General features: G+C 48.5%; 1 protein-coding gene across 1 annotated transcript in view; it reads left to right on the top strand.

The window, feature by feature from the left end:
• Positions 1-8,762, top strand: part of INTS3 (integrator complex subunit 3) — a 200,043-nt gene that overhangs the window by 53,010 nt on the left and 138,271 nt on the right. The gene's annotated exons all lie outside the window — the stretch shown is intronic.

The raw sequence follows: 8,762 nt of genomic DNA, 5'->3' as shown, positions 1-8,762 counted from the left end.
CTGGATGGGCCTTTGGCCTGATCCAACATTGGCGTCTCTTATGTTCTTATGTTCTTAATCCGTTGGTTCTGGTCCGACCTTCTGGGGCGACAGAAAACAACTCCGCACCATCCTCTGTAGGACAGCCCTTCAAGTACTTGAAAATGGTTATCATATCACCTCTTGGTCATCTCCTCTCCAGGCTAAACATACCCAGCTTGTTGTTTAGTTTTCTTTTCGTGCACCTTAAGAGAGAAGAAGAAGAGATTGGATTTATACCCCGCCCTTCCCTTGGAGTCTCAGAGCGGCTTACAAACTCCTTTCCCTTCCCCTCCCCACAACAGACACCCTGTGAGGTGGGTGGGGCTGAGAGAGCTCTGACACAAACTGCTCTTTTTCAAGGACAGCTGTGCCAGAGCTTGTGACTGACCCAAGGTCACATCAGCAGGTGCAAGTGGAGGAGTGGGGAATCAAACCTGGTTCTCCCAGATTAGAGTCCGTGCACTTAACCACTACACCAAACTGGCTTAAGACATCTTCATCATGTTACATGTTAATTTGCTTTCAGCCCCATCTATAAGTTTGAACCTTACCTTCCTTCCAATGTGTTTGAAAAAGTGTGCGTACACACGAAAGCTCATGCTTTGAATAAAACTTTGTTGGTCTTAGGAAGAAGAAGAAGAGATTGTATTTATACCTCGCCTTTCACTTGGAGCCTCAGAGCGGCTTACAAACTCCTTTCCCTCCCCCTCCCCACAACAGACACCCTGTGAGGTAGGTGGGGCTGAGAGAGCTCTTTCCAGAACTGTCCTTGAGAGAACAGCTCTGACAGAACTGTGGCTTGCCCAAGGTCATCCAGCAGGTGCAAGTGGAGGAGTGGGGAATCAAACCCGGTTCTCCCAGATTAGAGTCCGCACACTTAACCACTACACCAAACTGGCTTAAAGGTGCCACTGGACTCTACATTTGTTCTACCCAGCGCCTTCAACCTTTCCCTGTAGGACTTGGGTCTCCTACCCACCTGAATCTATCCGCTTGTTGAAGTGAGGTGACTTTTAGTAAACCGCTCCCGGCTGGACATAAACAGCCGGAGCAGATGTTTGCACAACGCCCAATGGTGCCCCCCCCCCCACTTATGAAAGAGCAGAGAGAGAAACAACAGGCGTGACACGTGATAGACCGGTGCTAACTTGTAAATACGAGCTGCGATGGCAGCCGCTCGAGGTCCAGGGTTGACTAATAGAGCACTTTGGTTGGGCGCAGGCCGCTGGATATCTTCCTCGGGATGGGAGACAGATGCCTTCCGTCAGCACAACCGGCTCTCCTCCAGTGCAGCTCAGGGCCGTTTTGATTAAAGCACTCCTTCAAGAGTCGCTGATTAAATGGAACAAATCCAGTGTGGCGTAAGGCCGCCAAGCACTTGTTTATCTGGTCGATGGAGTGACTTGGCTCCCCCCCCCAGGGGCAGACAACAGAGAGTTGAATGCTGAGAGTTTCCCACTCCACCCCCTGGTTTTGCCGAGAGGCAAGCATGGAGAATCTCAAACCTGCCTGCCGACAGCCAGCTCCGTGGTTTTGAATTTTGTCTTGGTTTGAACAGGCCAGGACTAGAAATGTGAAGGCCCGGAAAAAAACTGGAAAAAATCGGAAGAAAACAATTTTTTTCCGGTTTTTCCCTGAAGCCTTTTTTGTTTTTTTTCCCGAAAAATTGGAAAAATTGAAAAAAGAAAAGAAATTGATTATGGAACATTTTATTTTAACATGATGAATAAAATATTTTAAGACAAGGTGTTCAAATATTTTCCAAATCATCAGATCAATCTGATATCATATATATCAGATTGATCTAATTTCTGTGCACTGAGGACAAGCAAGTCCTAGGTTACAAACTAAACTCTCCAATGCAAGAACAAGACGCATTTCTTCCTTTAAGAGGCGCTATTGTCACAAGAAAAGAAAAAGGTTTCAGTTTTGTTTTTGCATGTGGGTGGGTATTCTGTTTGTAATCATTGTTTGGATACACTATATTTTTAATAGGCTAGTTGTGATAATTTCATGCCAAGTAAAAATGTCCATAATCATATTTTATGTTCCTAAAGTAACAGAATTACTTTCAATCTGGAAAAGAAAAAAGAAGTGCTAATGTAGCAATTTTTTTCCAATTTTTCCAAAAATTTCCGTTTCCCCCGGGGAAAAAACGGGTTTTTTCCCGAGCTTCAAAATTTCAGGAAATTTTACATCTCTAGTCTGAGCACGGTTATAAAATTGCCACGATTCCCGTGTTTGCAAGGAGGAAACTCAGTAACCACCATAAGATGCTATAAAAAGCATTCTTTTAATACGACCAAGATGGGGAGCCGTGTTAGTCTGTCTGTAGCAACAGAAAAGAGCAAGAGTCCAGCAGCACCTTAAAGACTTAACAAAATACGTGGCAGGGGATGAGCTTTCGTGAGTCACTGCTCACTTCTTCAGATACAGCACGCAGCCGTATTCTTTTAACAGTATTTTTTTCCTACCAGAGGGCACCCACGGTGCTTGATAAAAATATTTGATCTAAAAACAACAAAAACAGATTAAAACATTAAAACATTTATGTTATTTATAGTTTGCCTTTCTCGCTTGGATTCGAGGCGGGGTTACGCAGAGTGAGTCAATACGATCCGCAGGATGGGACGTTCAGTGTTTACATTCAAGTAAACAGTGAAATAGGATTTGGACTGTAGAACAAACCAGAAGTCTGAAAAACAGAGCTGAATCAAGGCATAAGTGGCACATTAAATGAGGCAAAATTGCACAATAGGATCCAGCCCACAGCGAACTATGCATGGTAGTACAGACCACAGTACCCAGTAATTTATCCAAGTACCTTTGTGAAGCCTTTTGTAACACTGCTATCCTATTGCTTGCATAGTGAAACCCTCTTGAAGAATTCAGTTTTGCATAGGGTTGCCAAATGTATTTTACCCGGCGGTGGGGGGCTCCCGGACGGCGATCCCGAGCGCGCACGCGCGCCGCATGCACATCAGCTGGATGTGACGTGTGATGCTGGGCATGCTGGGGGCGGGGCCACAGCCATTTGAGGGGGAAACCCAGCGTGCCCAGCGTCACACGTCACATCCGGCTCCCCCCGGGGCCCGATTCCGCGGGGGTGGAAATCGGGCCTCCCCCCGGGGGGATTTGGCAGCCCTAGTTTTGCATATTTTGTGGAAGGCCAGGAGAGTGGGAGCGTTCCTGGCTTCCTGAGGCAGGCCATTCCACAAGATGGAATATAGACTCCATGTACCGTCAGTTGGCAAAAATATAGCCCCATATACCATCAGTTGGCAAAAGCACAGGCCCCATGTACCGTCAGTTGGCAAAAATGCAGGCCCCGTATACCGTCAGTTGGCAAAAGCACAGGCCCCTGTATACCGTCAGTTGGCAAAAATACATGTCCCGTATACTGTCAGCTGGATCAGTCATAACTTCTGTCAGAGCTGTTCTTGAAAGAGCAGTCCTCGTAAGAGCTCTCTCAGCCTCACCTATCTCACAGGGTGTCTGTTGTGGGGAGGGGGAGGGGAAGCCTAGGGTTGCTACACAGAGGCAGGCCATGGCAAATCCACCTCAGTCCATCTCTTGCCTTTTTGAGACCCGTGGGCACCTTTGGAATTCTGGCATGGAGAGGTGCCGCTAAATTCCTGCCACAAAATGGCTCCTACAGAAGGCAGAGCCGGCCACATAATGTCTTGCCTTCGGTTACACAGTGAAGATCGTTGTGCTGTGGTGGCAGCTGGTGCCCAAGCAACATTTTAAAAAATTGTCACAGCCATTCACGTCTCCACTGGTGAATCAGAGGCCTTGCTGGGCAGAAACCCCACCCGGGCACACCCACTTTCTGAAACCATTTGGTGGGTGGGTGCCATGGGCACCATGTTGGGGACTTCTGCCCTACAGAATCGCCATAAATTGGCCGTAACTTGACAGTACTTTTCACCCCCAGTGCAACCTGAGAGATTAGCTCCCACAAATTGCCCTTGGGATGAAGAAGCGTTTTCCTTTGCCTCTCCTGAATCTGCTGCCCATCCACTACATTGGGCGCTTGCGAATTCTCTTCTGAGAGCCAGTGTGGTGCAGTGGTTAAGAGCGGCAGGCTCTAATCTGGAGAACTGGGTTTGATTCCCCACTCCTCCACATGCAGCCAGCTGGGTGACCTTGGGTCAGTCACAAGTTCTCTAAGAGCTCTTTCAACCCCATCTACTTCACAGGGTGTCTGTTGTGGGGAAAGGAAGGGAAGGAGATTGTAAGCTGTTCCAAGGCGTGGGGTATAAAGCCAACTTTTCCTCCTCCTCTTCCTTCTTCCAAACGTCTCCCTGTTTCTCCACCCCATAAATGATTTAAACAGCCTCTGTCCTATCGCTCCTTCCTCTCAAGACGTCTTTCCTCCAAAATATTTTTTTCTTTTCTTTTAAGGACTCGAAAAAGCATCCCCAGCTCCTTTGTCCTTTTCTCGCGGCTTCTCTACCTTTTAACTCTGGAGAGCCAGTGGGATGTGGAGCAGCCCGAGAGAGCGGTTGTTGACACGCTGCCCTCCTCTGGCACAAAACCTCCCTTCTCTGAGCAGGGGAGGCGGCAGCGCCGGGCCCCGGTTCCAGAGCCGGCTTTCACACATTGTCTGGCTCCCGCTTGAAGCGAGTGGAGTTGTGTAACAGTTCCTTCTTGGCTCTGAAGAGGTGGGTGGTGCTGGGAATAAATAGAAAAAAAAATTGGGGGAGGGGGGGAGTGAGCAACATCACAACTGCCCTGTCTCGGTGCGCAGGTTGCTTTCAGCCTGCAGAGCCCTCTCTTACTTCACATCCTCCTCCTGTCCTTGCATCTTGCCCACTTGCTTTCAAAACCGGCAAGTGTTTCTCACAAGTAGGATCATAAGAACGTAAGAGAAGCCATGTTGGATCAGGCCAATGGCCCCTCCAGTCCAACACTCTGGGTCACACAGTGGCCAAAACCCAGGTGCCATCAGGACGTCCACCAGTGGGGCCAGAACTCCAGAATCCCTCCCACTGTGCCCCCCCCCAAGCACCAAGAGCATAACAGAACATAAGAGAAGCTATGTTGGATCAAGCCAATGGCCCCTCCAGTCCAACACTGTGGGTCACACAGTGGCCAAAACCCAGCTGCCATCCGGAGGTCCACCAGTGGGGCCACAGCTCAAAAAGCCCTCCCACTGTGCCCCCCCAAGCACCGAGAGCATAACAGAACATAAGAGAAGCTATGTTGGATCAAGCCAATGGCCCCTCCAGTCCAACACTGTGGGTCACACAGTGGCCAAAACCCAGGTGCCATCAGGAGGTCCACCAGTGGGGCCAGAACTCCAGAAGCCCTCCCACTGTTGGCCCCCCCCCCAAGCACCAAGAAGACAGAGCATCTTTGCCCCAGAAGGAGTCTTCCATCTATACCATGTAACTGACAGCCACTGATGCACCTCTTCTCCAGATGTTTGTCCAATCCCTTCTTCAACTCAGGCCATGCTGTGCAAACATTAGGGCTGATTCACATCTCTTTAGGACCAGGCTAGCCCAAGCTTGTCTGATCTTGGAAGCTAAGCAGGATCGGCCCTGGTTAGTGCTTGGTTGGGAGACCACCATGGAAGTCCAAGGCCACTACAGAGGGTCAGGCAGTGGATATCTGAAGGACTGTCTTCTTGCATACATTCCTGCCTGGAAATTACGATCACAGGGAGAGGCCATCCTGCGACCAACCAAAGACCTGTTCTCTCAGGAGCAGTCCTCAAAAGTGTTCTCTCAGCCCCACCTGCCTCACAGGGCGTCTGTTGTGGGGAGGGGAAGGGAAAGGAGTTTGTAAGCCGCTCTGAGACGCCTTCGGGTAGTGAAGGGCAGGGTATAATCTCTTCCTCCTCCTCTGATGGGTACACGAGAGAGGGCCTTTTCAGTGTCAGCCCCAAGATAACGGAACAATCTCCCCAGGGAAGTGTGCCTGGCTCCCTCGCTCTCAGTTTTTAGGAGACAGCTGAAGACTGTTGTATTCATGACGGCACTTCATTAGTTTAGGCTTTTCTACGTATTGGCATTTGTAAATTGTGATTTTAATTCATGACTTTTAATGTATTTTAATGCTTTTTGTTCTGTTTGTATTGTAAGCCACCTTGAATTCCATAAAGCAGATGGTTGGCTAATAATTAAATTAATGAATAAACAACCAACTTAAAGGCGATCTCCTCCCTTGCCAAATCTAAATCTCTCCTCTCTGTTTTCTCTACGTTCTTTTTCTGCCTTTGATTGTAGCCGTCCATCCTCTTTTCTGCGGCACCTTGTATTTCACGGTGTCCCCGACTTTGTTCTCGTGGCCTCCTTCCATGGAAGGAAATTCCTCCTCTCCTGCTCTGTCACGGGGAAGCAGTTCTGCTGGTTTGCCATGTAGAGGACACATGAGAATTGGCCCTCTTGACCTGCGGTGTTGAACTCATTTGTTATGAGGGCCGGATCTGACCTAAACGAGACCTCGTTGGGCTGGGCCATGTCTGTCATAAAATGTAATGCCAGGTAGCGGAGATATAAACTTTATAAAGGACACAAACATAGAGGGTTTTTTTGACTTAAAATGCAAATATGCTTAAAACATGAGCACTCTTGCAATATTTTGTTTATTTAACAGTGTCTGATAACTGACACCTCTTGCTCTGAATCATTGCATCAAAATGTCTGTGCTGTTGCAATCTCGAGTATGCTGTTCAGGGGTGTGTCTGTAGGCTGCAAGCCTACGATGACGCAGCAGCAGCAGAACTGGAAGAAGCAGCAGAAGACAGCCAGTTCCACTGTGGGCCTGAGAGAAGCCCTCCGGGGGCCTAATCCGGCCACCGGGCCTCATGTTTGACACCCCTGCTCTTGACTCTGGTGTGGATTGGCTGAGTACAGGACAGGGTTATGGAATCATCTGAGAAGGCAGCAATAATGGATCCTGCAGTTTGGGAAGAGGAAAAATAGAGGAACTCCAGCTGCCTTGGAATTGTTGGCAGGGAGGGGAAAGAAAAGTTGAGTGGCGTGTGTATGTGAGGATATGCAGTTGTGCGGAGTTTGGCTTGGTATGTGGCTTCCCCAAACGTTCTTGCAGATGTGGCAGTCCCGAGGCCTTTTAATTGCTGTCTCTGAAGAAGGCAGAGAATCGTGTCAGAATATTTTTATTTATTTATTTATTTAATTCGATTTCTATCCCGCCCTCCCTTCCAAGGCAGGCTCAGGGCGGTTTTAGACTGGTAGCCATGTCGGTCAGCAGTAGAAGAGCTAGATTCGAATCCAGTAGCACCTTAGAGACTAACAAGAGTTTCAAGGTATCAGCTCCATTCATCAGATATGGCTAGGAATGGAGATCTGAATCTTTATATTCCATTCAGGAGGCGGGAGGGGCGTTGCAAAGAACACTTGCAAAGGATGCTGTGCAGGTCATTCCATTGCTGACCTACGAGTGGCAGTCTTCAAGGGGAGATTACAATGTGAGATTGCTGAATTTGAGCTCATTCACAAGTTCAGAACCGTGGACTTGTCCAGGGCTAGATAGGGACATCGGATTCTTATCTCAGTACAGATGCTAATAGTCTGCCCCCCAGGCATTTCCCCTCTGCTCTAATCAAGCTGATTCCAATATGCATGGCACGTTTGCATCCTTTACAACACCCCTCCCACTTGTACAGTACAACGGAATTAAAACAGTCTAAAACGGTCTTGGTTGGGGCATCAGGAGATTGAATGGTCGCCCTGTAGACGATGCTGTGATGGAGAACTCTTTCGGCGGAGTATCTAGATCAGGGGTGTCGAACTCATTTGTTATGAGGGCCGGATCTGACATAAATGACACCTTGTTGGGCCGGGTGTCATGAGTGTCATAAAATGTAACGCCAGGTAGCAGAGATATGAACTTTATAAAGGACACAAACACAAAGATTGTTTTTACTTAAAAACATGCTTAAAACATTAGCACTCTTGCAATATCTTGTTTTTTTAACAGTGTCCAATAACTATCACCTCTTGCTCCGAATTATTGCATCAAAATGTCTGTGCTGTTGCAGTCTTGAGTGTGCTGTTCAGGTGTGTATCTGTAAGCTGCAAAACCTACGATGACGCAGCAGCAGCAGAACTGGAAGAAGCAGCAGGAGACAGCCAGTTCCGCTGCGGGCCTGATAGAAGCCCCCCGGGGGCCTCATCCGGCCCCCGGGCCGCATGTTTGATACCCCTGCTCTAGATGTTTAATCGCTAAACATATCTCCATGTCGCAGGGGAGGGCCAGATGTAATGGACGTCCATCGCCTCAGCCAAAGGCCTGGTGGAACAGCTCCATTTTACAATCCCTGTGGAACTGTAGCAGGTCTCACAGGCAATGCTCCCTCTAAGGTGTGGAGTCTCGTGAACAAAAATGCTACTTAGTGAGCTACTGGCATTAAAGCTGTGAGTGAGCTGTTTGGCCGCTGCATGAATGAGTTTGCTCTGGAGCCCTCCTTCCTGAGCCTAGACAAGAATGTGTGAGTCGGAGACTAAAAAACTGTCAGCTAGCTCCACACTAACTCAGCTCAGAGGGAACACTGCTTGCAGGGCCCTGATCTCAAATGGGAGCATGTTCCACCAGGCCTGGGCCAAGGCAGAGAAAACCCCTGGCCCTGGTCGAGGCTAAATGGATGTCCTTCGGGCCGAGGACCACTAGAAAGTGTCCCTCTGCAGACCGCAAGGCTCTGCAGGGTACATACGGGGAGAGATGGTCTCGAAGATTATTATTATTTTTTTTTTATTTTTTTATTTTTT

This window comes from Gekko japonicus, unplaced genomic scaffold, assembly GCF_001447785.1.
Source record: "Gekko japonicus isolate JY-2015 unplaced genomic scaffold, Gekko_japonicus_V1.1 scaffold175, whole genome shotgun sequence".
NCBI lineage: Eukaryota > Metazoa > Chordata > Lepidosauria > Squamata > Gekkonidae > Gekko > Gekko japonicus.
Note: the sequence above shows the minus strand (reverse complement) of the source record. Positions and strands in the feature narration are given on the sequence as shown.